The sequence below is a fragment of the Rhinolophus sinicus genome, chromosome 17 (assembly GCF_057876585.1).
Source record: "Rhinolophus sinicus isolate RSI-liver-muscle chromosome 17, RSI-T2T, whole genome shotgun sequence".
In the NCBI taxonomy this organism is placed as follows: Eukaryota; Metazoa; Chordata; class Mammalia; order Chiroptera; family Rhinolophidae; genus Rhinolophus; species Rhinolophus sinicus.
In genome coordinates, this window is record NC_142517.1 from 175,654,399 (window position 1) to 175,670,611 (window position 16,213).

Consider the following 16,213-nt stretch of genomic DNA (forward strand, 5'->3'; position numbering starts at 1 on the left):
AAATCTTATTTTTCCTACAATACATTATCTCCTTTTGGGAATATACGAAGTTTCCTATTTTCTTCGAATGGTACAAGAATACCAAATTGAGTATCTTGCTCCTTGTCACTATTAATATTTGTAGGTTGATGTACCCAAAGGTATGATTACAAATCATTGTCAACCAACTTTTGCAGACATTAGATAGAGCATTAAAGTAGCATAGATAATTAAAACAGAGCGTTATCTATCTCCCTTCCTCCCTGTTCACCCGCTCCCTTGCAACATGTCCTTCTCCCTTACCTTCTTCTAGTCTTTGCTGAAATGTCACGGTGGTGGGTTCTATCACCATTATCCTTTCTAACAGTTGCAGCCTGCTCCCCTTTTCTGTTCTGCCCCGCACTCACCATCCCTTACCTGCTTTCTCTCTTTTCACCGCCTTCCAGCATACTATACTTAGTTTCTTTCTTGCCTGTCTTCCCCTCGATTGCACCCATAGAATGGCAGGTCCATGTTTCCTGCTGCATTCTCGGTGCCTAGACAGTGGCTGTCACATGACAGACCATCTGTAGTGTCAGTTAAATGGATCATGTTCAAAATATCTGATGTTCTAGGAATTCATAAAGATTAAGCCAAATTGTAAAGACTTTGCTTGGGTATCTTAGCCTGATATTTAGTGACCGCTGCAAAAAACAGGAAAAATTTCAAATTGTAATTGTATAATGTAATTTTTAAAATATAGGAAACTTCTTTAAATATTCATAATAGAAAACAGTAAAGTTATTCAAATATGAGATGTGTAATGGTAATGTGACTGCTAAATATTTACAAATTAACTTGTACTTTCAATAGAATTATTTATTGGTGGGTATTTAAGCTGTGAACGTCAACAAAGAATTTGTAAATGGGAAATATTTAATTCTAAAGTTCCTTTCAACTCTAGAATTCTATGAATATATGATCCTCCTGTTTAAGAAATGTGTGGTGTATTTTAGGAAAACATTCATGAGAAACATTCCGTTAATCTTTGTGAATGACAGGTTTGCTTCAGTTGTCTAGAACAACTAGGAAACGGTGTATGTGGGGCCATGCTTTAGGGTTTCTGAGTTCAGTCTAAATAAGAGTAATTGAAGATTAGTTAACATCTAGATTTGAAGCATGGTTTTGTCCTTTTCCAACTTCATTGTCAGCTGGGCACTTGTGACAGAAACTCTTCTTATCAACCTGGAGATGTACCTGAGAGGCTTTACTGACATGAAAAAGAAGGCACATATTTTTCAATTTTCTTTATAGAGATAACTTTCAAGAAATAAGTCTTAACTCTGAGTCACTGGTGACCAAATTTTGGTTTATTTACATTGGAGACCTTAGTGAATAGAACAATACATTTCATGAGCACATGTCTCTTTTTCATAACTTCACAAAAGCATGTAAGGGAAGAACTCTTAGAATTGGCATGAAAGGAGAATAAAATATTGGCTTTTTGAGAAGAGGTGGGAGTTTGGAGGTGGCTGGGTGATGGATAGGGGTAAAGCTTGGAATTGGGACTACACAAATAAATACAGAATCCATGCAAACTGTCATGCATTCAGAGTTCTTATTTTCATAACATGAGGCATGGAAGTAGCCTTTCAAAGTTACTTTTGATTTGATGTTGTTTTTAAAATTATAGTCTTTTTATTTTGGAAAACCTATATCTATCACTTTGCAAACTAAAACGTTTTCTGGATTTGTGACTAGAATGTTACAGTTTTAAATGAATAAATGAAAAATTTCTGGGAAATTGCTTGTCTTCCTTAGATAGATCTATCTACATACCTACCTATCTACCCCCCACTCCCCCCAAAAAGAAAATGAAAACAAAGAAGAACTGTACATGTATGCATGGATTATCGTCACACCAATTGCATTATTAAGTTTTTTATAGTTCAAAAATGTGTGAGGAATATGAATTAATAGGAGCTAATTATTATATTGCCTCACATTGAAAATCGACTGGCGGCAGCTTACTCTTTTACAGTTAATATAAAATGAATAGATTTTTAAAAGTCAGAGCCAAGGAAACAAAAGTAAACGAGACCCAAGCAAAAGTTAATACCATTATGTCCTCTATGGTTATTGAACTTGGGTTTTTTATTTCCTTGCAGTAGAAACAAAAGGGGAAATATGATCAGTTACAGCATTATTTTTGCACAGAAGATCAAAGCATTTGAGTTGCTCAAGAGAAGCAGTTTTCCTTACCAGTTAGGTTTAAAAGAGATTTCTCTTATGGGACTTAAGATGTGAAGGATGTCATCTTGAGCAGCAACTCTCCAAATTTCCCTGCAGGAGACAGTGAATTTTATATAGCTGCTTCTTATGCCACCTCACTAAGTGGAAGCAGAGGACATAACACCAAAGCACAGTTTAGGAAAAGTAAGTCTCAAAGATGTGTAAGTCATTATCATCCTCGTCTGCTCCATATAACCACCATAGAATTCTGTCACAATCTGTAGAGTTTGAGGGTGGGAAGAACGAGGCATCAGCCCGCTCACTAGGTGATACCAATGTACATCCAAGGTTGAGACCCACTGGTGCTACTACCTGGCTTATTGATGGTTTGACTTGATTGAGGAATACAGGGAACAGAGAGATTGCAGTTTCTCCTTCAGGTGATACTCGGGTGTGTATGTTCCTTTGTTTTCTGTTTTCTCATAATTGGGCTTTGAATTAAAGGTGGGCTGCAGACACTTGGAGGTTGGATTCCCTAGAAAGGGCCTAGAGTATACATACTCTCATCAGTGAAAGAGCCTTAATTTCAAAACCCACTGAGTAATAGGTTGGGCTGTCATTGTTCTACGAGGAAGCAAACCAAGACTTGTTTGAATAGATGGCCCTCACCTTTCTGTAGAGATGTGGGCCATGAGTCATGGCAAATAGAAGATTCTCTACACTGGAACTAGTTTATGATGGTGAGTCGTCACTATGTAGGTTGTAGGGTGGTGGTCCCAGTCTTTCGGCCTGGACAGTTAGTGCACAGATTGGTTTTTTCTCAATCAATAGGTATTTAAAGTAAGCAAACTTGGAGAGAACAGTCAAGTGTGCAGTGCGCTTTCTTTCTTTTTTAAAAAAACTAAGCAACAAAGTTAGGAACCATAGAATATTTTTAGGGATTGGGATTCCCTATTTTAATGTCTGTTTATACAAATTGCAGAGAAGTCTTTCTCCAATAAGTGTTCACAGTTCTGAAAATTCCTGAGTCAATATGTGGCTTTGTTCCAAATCTTTATAGATTTTCTTCTGTCACTAAGCCTATTACTATTGGCATATAGAGAACTCCATCGAGGGTCATTTGGCATCGTTCTAGGACATGTCACTAAATTGACTGTATTCAATAGCATGTATTCAGTGGCGAGAAAGACACATGGAAGAGACACAGAGGTTTATATTAACCAGTTTTTCTAGGCCATCTCCTCACCAGTTTAAGTTATAAAGATTTAATGTGGAGTCTTTGAAGGTTTATTGGTTTATTCATCTAGCAAAAATTCTGAGTGTCCCACCTCTGCAAGTTGTAGTGATTTTCTTGGTGCAGAAAATCTGCTCTGAAGAACAATTCTAGGACAGTGAAACTCTATGCCTTCTTCCAGGGAGGAGGAGGTATTTTGCTGGGGGTGGGAGTCAGAAGAGGACTGGGATAGGGGACTCTTAAGAGGCCATAGTGGAGGGTGAGCCTTGAACTTGAGGCCCTGGAGAGCAGAGGAAATCTCATTTTGGTCGGGATACTTTCACCAGCCAGCTCTCTAGAAATGACTCTAATTGGTTTTACTTCTTAGTTCAAGAACTAGCAAGATCCTAAAGTGTTACTAGGGCAAATAGAATCAGATGTTGACTGCTTTTCTTAAAGCAGACGATTTTAGGTGGTCATTTGCCTATGTTTTCAAATAGAATCTGTATAGACCAGCATTAGAGAGAATTGCTAAATACTAAGAAATAACCTAAATGAAGAATGTCCCCTAGAGAGAGTGTAAAGTGGAGTCCCATTTCTCTTTAACTTTATGTTAAATCCAGAGCCCTTTCTTTGTAAACATATGAATGTGCATTTACATGCGCATACTTGAATAGCATTTGTTTTGATTTCTCCTTTACTTGGTTTTTTATAAATAGTTGGTAAATGAACATAGACTTTGAAAGTGCCACACATTAATTTTGTCAGTCTTTCATGAATAGGAGGCAAGACTGCGTGCGTGAGAATTCATTCCACAAATTGATTCTGAGCATATCCTGTGTCAGGCACTGAGATGGTGGGTCATTATTCCTGCTCTCAAGGTAGAGAAACTGTAAGCAAAAAAGTCTTCAAAAATTAAAACACCACATGTGACGGTTATACTAGATGTGTAAATGGGATTTTATGGGTATGTAGGCAAGGGATTTCTAGAACGAGGGAATCGTCGCGGACTGTCCAAGAGAAGGTGTTTGGTGTGGACCCTGGGCAGAAGGGCAGTGACAGGGAGATGAGCCAGAGGAGAGATCCTCGTTCCTGGGAAAGACGTTGCTTGCTTTCTAATCTATAGCACACCAGTAAGAAATAAAGCTTTTAGAGATTGGATTCTGTGTGTGACCTGCCTGATTTTGACCTCTCTGGGTAACCAGAAACCAGCCTTTATTTACATGAATTTTGAGCTTAAATATTCTGTAAAAGAATGTATACCAGCACTGTGCATAGCTCTCAAGGGCCCAGTTACCTGTCCCAGAGCACCTCGGGGCATGATCTGTTCTCATCTGGGGTCCCTTGTCCTACGCTGCTGACCTGGGAGGATCGTGGCTGGCTTTCAGGACTTTATTCTTAGTTTCTCAAAGTTTGCTCTTTAAGGATAAAATATTCATTAGATGACTACCGCGCTCCCCCCCCCCACTGCCCCCAATCCCACCAGGCATGTGGTAATAAATGCTAACTGCCAGCTTGAAGATCTGAGTGTTTCTCTTAAATATATATGTGACCTGTGTATGTGACATGTGAACAGTCATTTTCTCGTGGCCAACATGCAGACTTCTGGACATAGCTTAAAAAAACTTGAAAGCAGATGTTTCAGTGCTCCATATTTGGGTTCATTTTGGAGCTGTGCTTTCTGTGTGATGGCATGATATGAGTTGTTTCCGACCGTTTTGTGAGTGTCAGGGCACTTGGCGTAGCAGCGTGAAATCTTCCTCTAGCAGTTAGCTGTAGCTCAAAGCATTGCTGTTTGTTTCATCGTCCCCTGCCTAAGGTCCTGGGCCAAACTCTTGCCAGAGTGTTGGAGAGCCATCGAAGCTTGCCAAGGAAGGAGTGACTTGTTTGTATTTTAGAAGGAGGAGCATTGCAGGGAAGCCAGCCGCTGTCCCAGTGGCATATGGTATTTTTGGTTTACCCATTCTTATGTGGCCACTTTGAAGCCATTGTTTAAAGGCAGCATTTTAAAAAAAATCACATAAAATATGAAAATAGTAACCAAATACTGTGCAGAACAGACCTGCTGGCACCTTGAGCCCCCTTCCCGGGTGGGGATCAGGACTGGGATTGGCAGTGAGAACCGCTGGAGGACACACCCAGATCAGGAGTAGTCATCCTGTTTTGACCACAGTAGGTCCTCTCTGAGAGGGCTGTCAGTCACTCCAAGCCTGGAGCCTGCTCATTCTCTGAGCGGGCTTCTATCTTGATGGTCTCACTTGCAATCCTCTGATGTCCTCTCGTCTTCAGTCACTGAGTTTCTTTTTCACATTAAGACATGGAAGTGGCTGTGTAATAACAGAAATCATTTATTTTCTGTTTAGAAATCCAGAGGAAAGGCTTCTGCGTTTTGTCTGTCTTGAATTTGCAAAGCCTATTTGCATAGGTACTTATTAAACCCTGGTGTGTGAGGAGGGGGAAGGAGCCTCTGGGCCACATTAGGATCACTTCTGTTCAGTCCAGACTCCCTAGGAAACACTTGTCTGGTACCTAAGCGAAGTAATGTCTTATACTTAAAATCAGAGACTCCATAGGACTGTAGTTTTGGAGGACAGGAATGATACAACCATGCTTTGCGTTTTAACAAATTTGGGGGAGGGTGGCTGGTTGGTTCAGTTGGTTAGAGTGCAGTGCTCATAACATCAACGTCGCCAGTTTGATTCCCACGTGGGCCAGTGAGCTGTGCCTTCCACAGTTAGATTGAAAACAACGAGTTGACTTGGAGTTGATGGGTCCTGGAAAAACACACTGTTCCCCAATATTCCCCAATAAAAATTAAAAACAAACAAACAAACAAAAACAACCAAAAACAAATTTTGGGGAAAACACTTCATTACAGAAATACATAACATCAAGGTGTTAAATGTGGCTGCAGTGAGGACAGGCATAGGAATGGAGAGAGTCATGGTAATGAAAAATGCCCTATTTTGACAGCATTGTATTAAGATGGCTTGTGAAAGTGTCCTGGGTGGATATAGAAAACTGCTTTAAGGGTTCCTGGAGCTCAGGTCAGAAATTATGAAGTTGTCTAAGGCAATAAAAACAGGTGATGGAGAGGCGAGGAAGGGCCGGATGTGAAAGGTTTTGGGTGCCTGAAAGGAAGAGAAGACGCAAAATTTTAATTCAAAAGTATTTTTTTTCCCCCGGTACCTGTATCCCTTTCATGTTTAGGGAAAGGTTTTTTTGTCGTTTTGTTGCTTTTTAGTTTTTCTTTTTTTTTAAGTCCCATAGACCAAATGACATGTCATCAAATGACTAAATTATTATTTAGTTAGATAGTAATGATTTCTCGCAGCGCAGCGCCTGCGGGTATGGATGGTAGCCTTTGTATTCCACCTGACACTTGCCCCCTGGCCAATAGAATGTTTATTAAATCAATGAATATGGAATTCTCTTAAAATTACTTCCAAAATGGTTCCTCCCTTACAGTATCATGATAGAATTTAGCTAATAACCAGGAAGTATGATGATGATGATGCCAATTCACATTCCTCTTTCCACAATTACATATGCAACCCCAGACATTCCATTGTATGTACACAGTGGTCAGTGTAGGTATAGATGTGCCTGTATCTTTTTATAACCAGGCATCTTATTAATATTTGTTTACTTCATTGAATTTTGAATCCACTCTATGAAATGGTGGCAGATCTCACTCTTTAAAATGTGAATAGGTTTGTGACCTTGATTCTATAAGGTAAACATGCAAACTTAGCCTCAGCTGGTCTTTCAGTCCTTCATTGAGTGCCTGCTCTGTTTCAGACACTGCAGTGTGCTTTATAAACACTCTCTGCACAGGCCCTGTAAGCCTGGAAGCACAGATCAAAGCTTGAAGCAGTTGATAACCTACTACTGCCCACTCCCTCTCCTTTGTGCATTTTTTTTTTTTAATGAACCAAACCAATGTGTACCTGGGGTTCCCACACTCAGATACCATCTACACCCAATGCCTTCTGTGACAACCACAGCTAGATTTCTCTGCACTTCTTCAGGACACAGTGTCCCCAGCTCAGTGACTTCTGTTGTGAATGAGCGTCCTTGTGTGTCTCCCTTCTACTGGAGAGAAGCTGAGACCCCACTTCATTGCATTCTGTGTACATAGCAGGCACTTGGGGGCTATCAAAGTCAAAAGTGCTTTACATGAGTGTTTTAAACATGAAAGGCTCGCTTAACAGTCTAACTATTTGGGATGTGGTTGTGCAGTAGCGTAGATCAGAATGTGTGTTTCAAAGTTAAACAAAGATAAAAACCCCAAAGTTGCATACGAGGTGGTACTTTTAAAGGCTTTAAATCTGTAAGAGGCAACATCTATCTGAAAAATCTGTTAGCATTTTGAGAACTTGAAATCATTCTTTTTAGTTTAATGAGTAAAATAAGTCCTAAGGATCACAAGGAAGGTCTTTGGAGTAACCTCTCCTGGGATAGGTGTGTCTAGGATTTAGTTACCCTTAATAAAATCATAAAAACTGACTATGAAATTAATTGAAATGAGCTATTTTGCCAAAAAAAAAAAAAAAAAAGTTGTGCTGGGAATTTATTTAATTGTATTCACTTTGAGCAGAAAAGTCTATTCTTGTTGAGTGTAATATGGTGTAATTATTTTTTTGAGTCGAGTAATAAAAGATGACTGTTAGTATTGTTAAAAGAGATACTAAAAATATGTTATGGGCCTATTGAATTTGAATTAAGAGTCCGATTGTATATTTATTCTTTCTCCCAAATCAGGTGTGTTTTGTTAATTTCTGCATAGGGGAAATAACATAATTTCCTCCTTGCTCTGTGTCCACCCAACCTCCGTCCTTGCATATTCCTTGGGGGTTCAGAGTTTGCAGCTTTCCATGACATGCTTCTCTCAGGAAAAGTCATTTATTCCTTTTCTAAATGTGTTTAGGAGATTGGTAATGTGTTAACTACCTTCTCACATTCCCTGTATTGGGGGAACTTAAGTGTCTTCCCTGTTAGATTTTAAGCTTCTAGAGGACAGATTCTCTTAACCATTGTCCTCATAACCCACACAGTGAGTACAATGCCTCTTATCTCATGGGTGCCCATGAGCTCCTTGGGGATTCAGCCCTTGTGGATGTTCTCCTCTAGCCTCCACATTCTCTTCCATTTTTGTTATTAGGGGATTGATTCTAGACAGTAGAACCATTCACACTCCAAGTCCCTGTAACAGCAAAGACAGATAAAGTGGAATTAGCCTCTTTGCTTTTGACTGGTTGCCAAGCCAAAGGCAGGATGCTGCCCCTGTGGAGGGCTTTCCCCGGGTGGTATTTCGCGTTCAGGGCACCGATTTCAGAAGGAAGTTTTCAGCAGCAGCAGGGGAGTGCTACTACATTCCAGAGAGCAGCTTCTAGGCCCCGAAGGCAGATGTTTCCGCCTTGCTGCTTTCAGATCAAGTCCTGTCCTTTTCCTTCCTGGAATAATTCAGTCTCGCTAAGCCTCTTATCTGCTTCCTAATGCATATCTCCAATACCTGGCTTTTGCAATCCACCTTTGAAAAAGAGTCACCTCTTGACCAAGTCCACCTTTGTATCTCTCAGTCTTCAGTAGTAAAAGGAAGGTGTTGATACTTTGTCAGGGGACTCTCAGCCCGCTGGCCTAGGACTGGGTAGACTGGACCGAACTCCATTATGATTTTGATGATTAGGCCCAGGGGATTGGAAGAATTTGGGTGTGTCCCAAAACTTCTATCACAAAAAGGATTATAAATAAGATTTCTAAAACATTGAAAGATTATCCCTTAAGTGCCCTTGGCTGTTTGTTTTGCATTACAATCCCTAACTACATGTGACTTTTTGAAATAAAGAGCTTTGTTTGTAAATCCTAATACTGTAACTGTAAGAATTTCTTAACTAATTACACTGGGATTTCTTTTGTTCCTTAAAGCATTATAACACATGTGAGCCACTTTATATACACAGAACATTCAGATATGGGATTCTTGTCCCCTTAGCGGTTACATTTGACCATTAAGATTAAAAATATTTTTAAGCGACCCATTAAAGAATAATGAGAGACCTGGTGTACATTGAGGTTGACTCAGACAAGCTATGAAATTTCACAAAAATACCGCGGAGCCTGTTTTTAGAAAACCAATGTAATTTTAAAGGAAAAATAGACTTTTTGTCATGTTCTATTTTAAAGCCTGACTTTCGAGCTTTATTTGATATTTTACCATTGTCACTTCAGAACAGATATCATCTTAAAATGATTCATCCTGATGAGATTATTTCTGTTTGTGGCTAATAGAAATAAACCTTTTCAATTATGTAGCCAAAAGAAAGCAGTGTAGCTACTTACGGGTAGGATATAAGAATGTACTTGGGGGTGGCCGGTTAGCTCCATTGGTTACAGCGTGGTGCTAATAACACCAAGGTTGCCAGTTGGATCCCCGCATGGGCCACTGAGCTGTGCCCTGCCGTGGTATAGCATCCTTCTTATATTGAGATGATAACTCGGGACCTCTTTGACGTTAGATGTATAAAGAGAAAAGTACAATGCAGGGTTTTTTTCTTTTCTTTTTGACCAATTGTTTTACACGATATATCTTTTTCTGCTTATTTCCTTTCAGCCTACCTATTTCTTTATGTTTTAAGTGTGACTCCTGCAAGCAGTGTATAATTGGGTTTTGCTTTTATATCCATTCTAACATTCTTGGCCTTTTAATTGGTCTATTTGGTCCATTAACATTTAACGTAATTATTGATGTGGTTGACTTTAGGTCTACCACTTAATAATTTTCCATTTGTCTCCTCTGTTTGTTTTTCTTTTCCTGCCTTCAGTTGGATTACTTGAATATTTTTTTAGAATTCTATTTTAATTTTTCAGTTTGTTATTTTTGTTGCTCTTTGTGTTCTTATCTTAGTGGTTGTTCTAGGTATTATAATATACATTCTTAACTTTTCAATATTGTACCACTTCATGTAAAATAGAGTAATTTTGCAACCATTTAGGTCTATTTACCTCTCATCTCCCGTCTACCTCCAATTCCGTTCTTTGTTTTCATATTCTTTCCTTTGTACTTTATAGTGCACATTTTGCCTGTCGCTACTTATTTTGAAGAGAGGCTTACTTTTGTTTTCTATCTTCTCTTGTTCTAAAGCTTAGATTGTTAGGAATGCTTACTAATGTTATATCTGAAGAGATAACTGTTGTTGCAAATGTATTGATTTACCATGTTTATCTTGACATAGGACACAAATGCAATAAAAATGTCCAGAACAAAAAGTTACAGTCATTTGTAATAAATAACTATAAAGACTTACTTTTCCTGATGTTTTCCCTTCAGATGTGAGAGGATGAATGTCTGGTGGAAGGGCACAACACTAACTTATCAAGGTGATATGTTTCAAGTGGGTGAACGTTTTCTGAATTAATATCAGACAATTATACACACATCTACAATAGTAGTTTTCAAGGAAGGCCAACATGGTGCCTCTCCTTAAAAGCAAGCAAACAAACAAACAGGCCAACATGGTGCCTCTCCTTAAAAGCAAGCAAACAAACAAACAGACAACCCCCTCCTCGGAGGTTACCATGCAAAGCATACCACACATAATGTCTTTTCTCCTTTTCCTTCTCTTCCATTTCCTTCTTGTGGACTATGTCAGCCCTTGATCAAGTTCAGTATGAAGTTAGAAATTGGTGGAACAGTTGGAGGTTAGGAATTTTTTAAAAACACACATTTTTTGTTACTTAGTTTTAGAAACACAGTTTTTAGTGCTTAACCAGAGTTGGAAAGGAAATAAATAGTTGAGATTTGTAGATCTCGATTGTATATGAGAATTTTGAGACTGAGCTATTTTAAGAGGGTTGAATTCCGAAGCAAAATTTCCCTTGTGTGACTTGAAAGTATTCTAGGATCAGGATTGAGTGAAAGGGGATAGTTGTTTGAGAATTTTTGAAGAAAAAGTCGTGAGATAAAAAAGTAGAAACAGTTATCTAAGTTTAGGAAAGTTTCCTGAGATAAATTTTGTTCTGTTAAAAACTTTGGCTAATGGAGATGACAAACTAAAAGTCTTCAGAATGGATCGGGCTGTTTTAGAGATGATTTCTCATATAACTCATTAGGGGAGAGCCAGAGAGACTGAAAAATAAGAGTATGCTTGGAAGAACAGAAGCTTTAGGTGGTGGTGGTGATGTATTTGGTGTCAGAGCATCTTTTCTGCTTTGCATTGTAGGTGAAATAAACTTAGAAAGAAAATGGCAGGGTGGAGGGCATGGAGTTTTGGGAAAAGCAGCCCTGTCACTGCCCTGAAAGCAGACCGTGAAAGCAGAACCACTGTGGAGATTAACATTCTGAACAGAAATAAGATGGAAGAGAAACATAAATACCAGCTAGATAATTTTGAACATGCAACCCAACATTCCGCCCTGACAGAAAATAACAGATGAGCCCCAAACCAAACTTCTAAAACCTAAAAGCAATAGGTACAGCTGTTTGGAAACATGCAGTGAACATAACTTGGTGTTGGGAAAGTTTGGCTCTCCAAGAACAGCCGTTGAGCTGATCTGGAAATGAAGGGGAGACTTGCATTCAAACATCAGGCCTTCTCTATTCTTAGAGCTCAACTAGAGGACAGAAGAAGTGGATAAAACCAGGCTCTTGATGTGGTGAGATAAAAACCATGCTTGCCCCTTACGTTATCGTCATTATATGATCTTTCATTTTTGTGTGTGGTAAATAACAATGCTGACATGCTCACAAAATAATGTGAAGCATATGGGTCACAACTGTTTTTAAGTAAAAACTTCTCTAAAGATTTATTTAGGTTCCCTAATTATAGAGTGGTTTGGAAGACTGGCATGTGGTTTCAGTTTGTAGTTATAAATGTTGGCCTTGGTGATGGGTACGTGCTAATGTTGCCAGAGAAAAGGAGAACGAGATTGGGATGGGGAATTGTGCCCTTCAGGGACTACTACCCTTTGTCATTTTTTGAAAAAGCGAAGTTAGGATCTGTGTTTATATGAAATAAGTACCTGTGTTTGAGATGGGTGTGCCAGTAGCCAAGCCAGTTTTCCTAGTGTTTAAGTAAGTTAGGTGGTAAATTTTCCCAGCAATTTGAAATCAGGGCTCTCTAGAATCCTGAAAGAACAACTGTTCCCTTTTGCCTTTATCTTATATTCAAATACACTCTCTGTTAGATGAATCAAGCCCAGTTTTGGGGACAGCAGTTTAGTATTTCTGTTTGGACAGACAAGGAAAAAGTGTGTTCAACTTAGGTGTTTTGAGATGAAGTAAACCCATGGCAGGGCCGTGGTGATCTTCTGAAGCCGTGTGTGTGTTCACATATACACGCACACACCAAATCATAATGGTTATTCATGTTAGAAGTAATTTTGCGTCATTTGGGATCTAGTAAGAGTGGAATATATAGGGTGAAATTGTAGTCCCAGGAAGCAGGGAAAAGGCCTGAATTAACCAAGCCCAGAAGAGGTCGGCGAATATGTATGGTTGGATAGTTCATTCGTGTTTACCCTAATGTGCTTTCCTGTGTTTCTTGACAATGATGATTATGATAGTGGCACTTCTGAACTATTGTCTGGAGGTGGAAGGAGTGGGAGGGGAGGAAGGCTAATAAGAAATCTAAGCAATGCTTTCCTTCCCTGCACGAAGGTCATAGAAGAAATGGATTTCCTGTTTACCATTCTTCATGGAGCTCACTCCAGTAGGGACTTTGTCAGTACTTGGAGAGAGTCCACTCACTCATTCGTTCATAATTTGGTATTGGTGATGTCTTAATGTTTACAGCTCTGTGGATGACACAGAGATTAATTAGATAGAAAAAAAGGCTGCGCCCTAGAAGAGCTTACACTCTGGTAGAGGATCAGAGGTGCGCACAACTATTAATAATTATAATGTAGAAATATTTCAGACGTTGTTGCAGAGCTTTATCACTTTTAAAGTGCTTTTATGCACTTTTATTTACTCCTCGAAGCTCAAGTATGTGGCTCCAGTCTCCGTTTTGTACAGGAAGAAACTGAAGTTTAGCCAGAGCCAATGAAGGACTTGCTGTAGGTCATTAGGTGGTATAAGCGGTGGTTTTGGAGCCCAGGGAATCCCAGCCAGGGTGACTTTTGCCTCCACATTCACTGTGTTTTTCCACTGTCACTGGTGTGCAGTGGTGCGCAGGGGGACGCTAGTTTCCACCTGCGGACTGGAGAACACGAGAGAAAGATGAGGCCACTTAGTGACCTGGCGGGGTGAGCATAGCACTTGGTTATGTAGGGAATGGCTGAAAGGGATTTGCAGGACCAGAAGACGAGCTGGGCAGGAAGAGATCAGCATACACTCTACCATTCTAAACAAGCTAAAACAACCTGTTACTCTGAAAAGTCTTTGTCCTAGATATTTTCATTATCTTTTTTCTTGTATTTATTCATTCATTTAACAAATGCATTTAGGGTACATTATTATGTACCAGGCATTGGATTAATCAACGTGAGGGGAATCAGACTCGGGGTGGCTTTACTTGAGGGTCTCGTCGTAGTCCAGGTGAAAGACAACATCCCAAATAATCACAGGAGAATGAATATTTCTGGGTTCAAGTTCTGAGTGTCCAGCGAAAGAGATCATGGGCATATCACGTTGCCTCTTAGTATCATTTGGATCATTTTTCTTTAAGGAATCTAACATTTACTTCACAGAACTGTTTTAAGGATTAAATTTGATGATGAATATGAGTGCACTTTACTCAACTCCTGGCATATTGAAGGTGCTCAGTAAATTGTCAATATTAATGGCTCCACACACTTTCTGAAGGACCTCTAAAGTCCTTGATTGAGAGGCCCCATGTGGTCTGGTTGGCCAAATATAAACTCTTCCTAGATCCCAGCCCTTCACCAGTCGCCCCGCCTCCAGATTGACTCTCTCTCATGTGCACCTTTGTAGCCCTGTGATCTACCCAAATGCAGAGCTGGTGTCGTCCAGTGGTCAAGAGCAGGGGTGGGTCAGTTCTGACTCTGCTCTGTCACTCTGGCAGTGTACCTCACTTTGTGCCCCAGTTTCATCATCCATAAATGGAATTAGTAATAGTTTATTCTTAATAGTTTTGTTGTTGTATTTAAAATGATTAGCTCAAAAGGGCTTGGGGGCAGTGTTGATACAAAGTGCTGCTATTTTTAACTCTAATTACTATCTGCTTACCATCTCACGGTGCCACTCCCCTGCTTCTAGGCCTGCAGTATGGCTCCCTATCATCTTCATTCTTCTCTTTGGAGTCTGCCCGTTTATCTCATCACTCATCTCTCTCTTACTTATGTTTGCCTTCTAGTAACACAGAACTGCTCTTAACCCCTTAACGCACCTCTAGGATTTTTTTGGCTATAGTTTTCACCTAAAAGCCCTTTGTCTTGCTAATGCATTCTCTAGGACTGGTTTTTCCACCTTCTAAGATTCTTGAGGTCCCTATTTAGTTGTGCAATGTTTTGCACAGTCTTTATCATTGCCGTTACCTTGCTGGGTTGCCGTTTTCTGTTTGTATCTCTCTCTCCTGCTTTTGACTGAGAGCTCCTGAGAGAAGGGCTGAGTTTTAATTGTCTTTGCGTTCTCAGCATGTTCTTGACACAAGATAGACTTTCAGTAAGTATTTGCTGATAAATGAATTAGAAGAGGAACTTTACCCATATTAAATACATTATCATGTTGTCAAAATTATTTTTCAGTTAGCTAGAGGGAGCAAAATTCATCCTATTTGTAAATTTTGAGGAGGGGTATGTCAACCTGAAGACTGGCCTGGCCTTACCTGATAGGAGGCCTTTTGTCATCATGGGGCACAGGGAGGGCCTGGGATTGGACAAGAACCATGGCAAATCCACAGTACCATTTGCCTCTGGTGGACTTTGCAGTTTCAGTCATTTCTTTGTGAAGGCAGAAGTTCTATACTTAGCCGAGTGATAGTACTATCAACTATTTGGTATTTGATAGCATTTTTTCTAATGGTGGACAAGATTTTTTTCCTCATTATTTTGAAACGATTGTATTGTACTGAAAAATGTCAACATTATCTGGTTGTGGATTTGTGATGTAACATTTTTCTTGTTGGTTCTCTGAAATGCCTAGATTTTAGTAAAATGAGCCGTAAATATATAGCATGTGCATTAAATAAAGCATAGCTCTAGAGTACAATAAATCAATACCATTTTGTTTGATTGAGAATGCATGGGAAAAGGTAACATGGGCCCCAAAGAATGTATGGTTTGTTTATTTACTTTTTAAGAACTTAAAGGAAATAAGATGTGATGTCTCAGTTTTCCATCTAAAGCATATCTATGGTCCTTTAGGGGCCTGTAGTTTCATTGGATAAACACATAATACTTGTATTTGTTGGTCTTCTTTGTTTGTTGCTTTTAGTTTTATATCCCATATGAGTGAAATCATATAGTTCTCGACTTTATCTGCCTAACGTACTTCGCTTAGTATGATAATCTCAAGATCCATCCATGTTGTCACAAATGGCAGTATTTCATCTTTTCTTATGGCCAAGTAATATTCCATTGTATATATGTACCACAAACAAAAACTCATAGACACGGACAACAGTTAAGTGGCTGCCAGAGGGGAGGTGGTAGAAGAAGGTAAAGGGGGACAAATATGTGGGATGGAAAGAGAATTGACTTTGAGTGGTGAATATACAATGCCATATATAGATGATCTATTATAGAATTGTACACTTGAAACCTTTATCATTTTACTAACCAATGACACGCCAATATAATTTAAAAAAAGAAATAAAATTCTGTCCTGTGACCCCCCCACCACCACCACAC

The 16,213-nt window shown here is 39.3% G+C and overlaps 1 protein-coding gene across 6 annotated transcripts in view; it reads left to right on the forward strand.

Moving 5' to 3' along the window:
- The window catches only part of MYO1B (myosin IB), a 172,166-nt gene that overhangs the window by 62,357 nt on the left and 93,596 nt on the right, over nucleotides 1-16,213 (forward strand). The window lies entirely within an intron of this gene.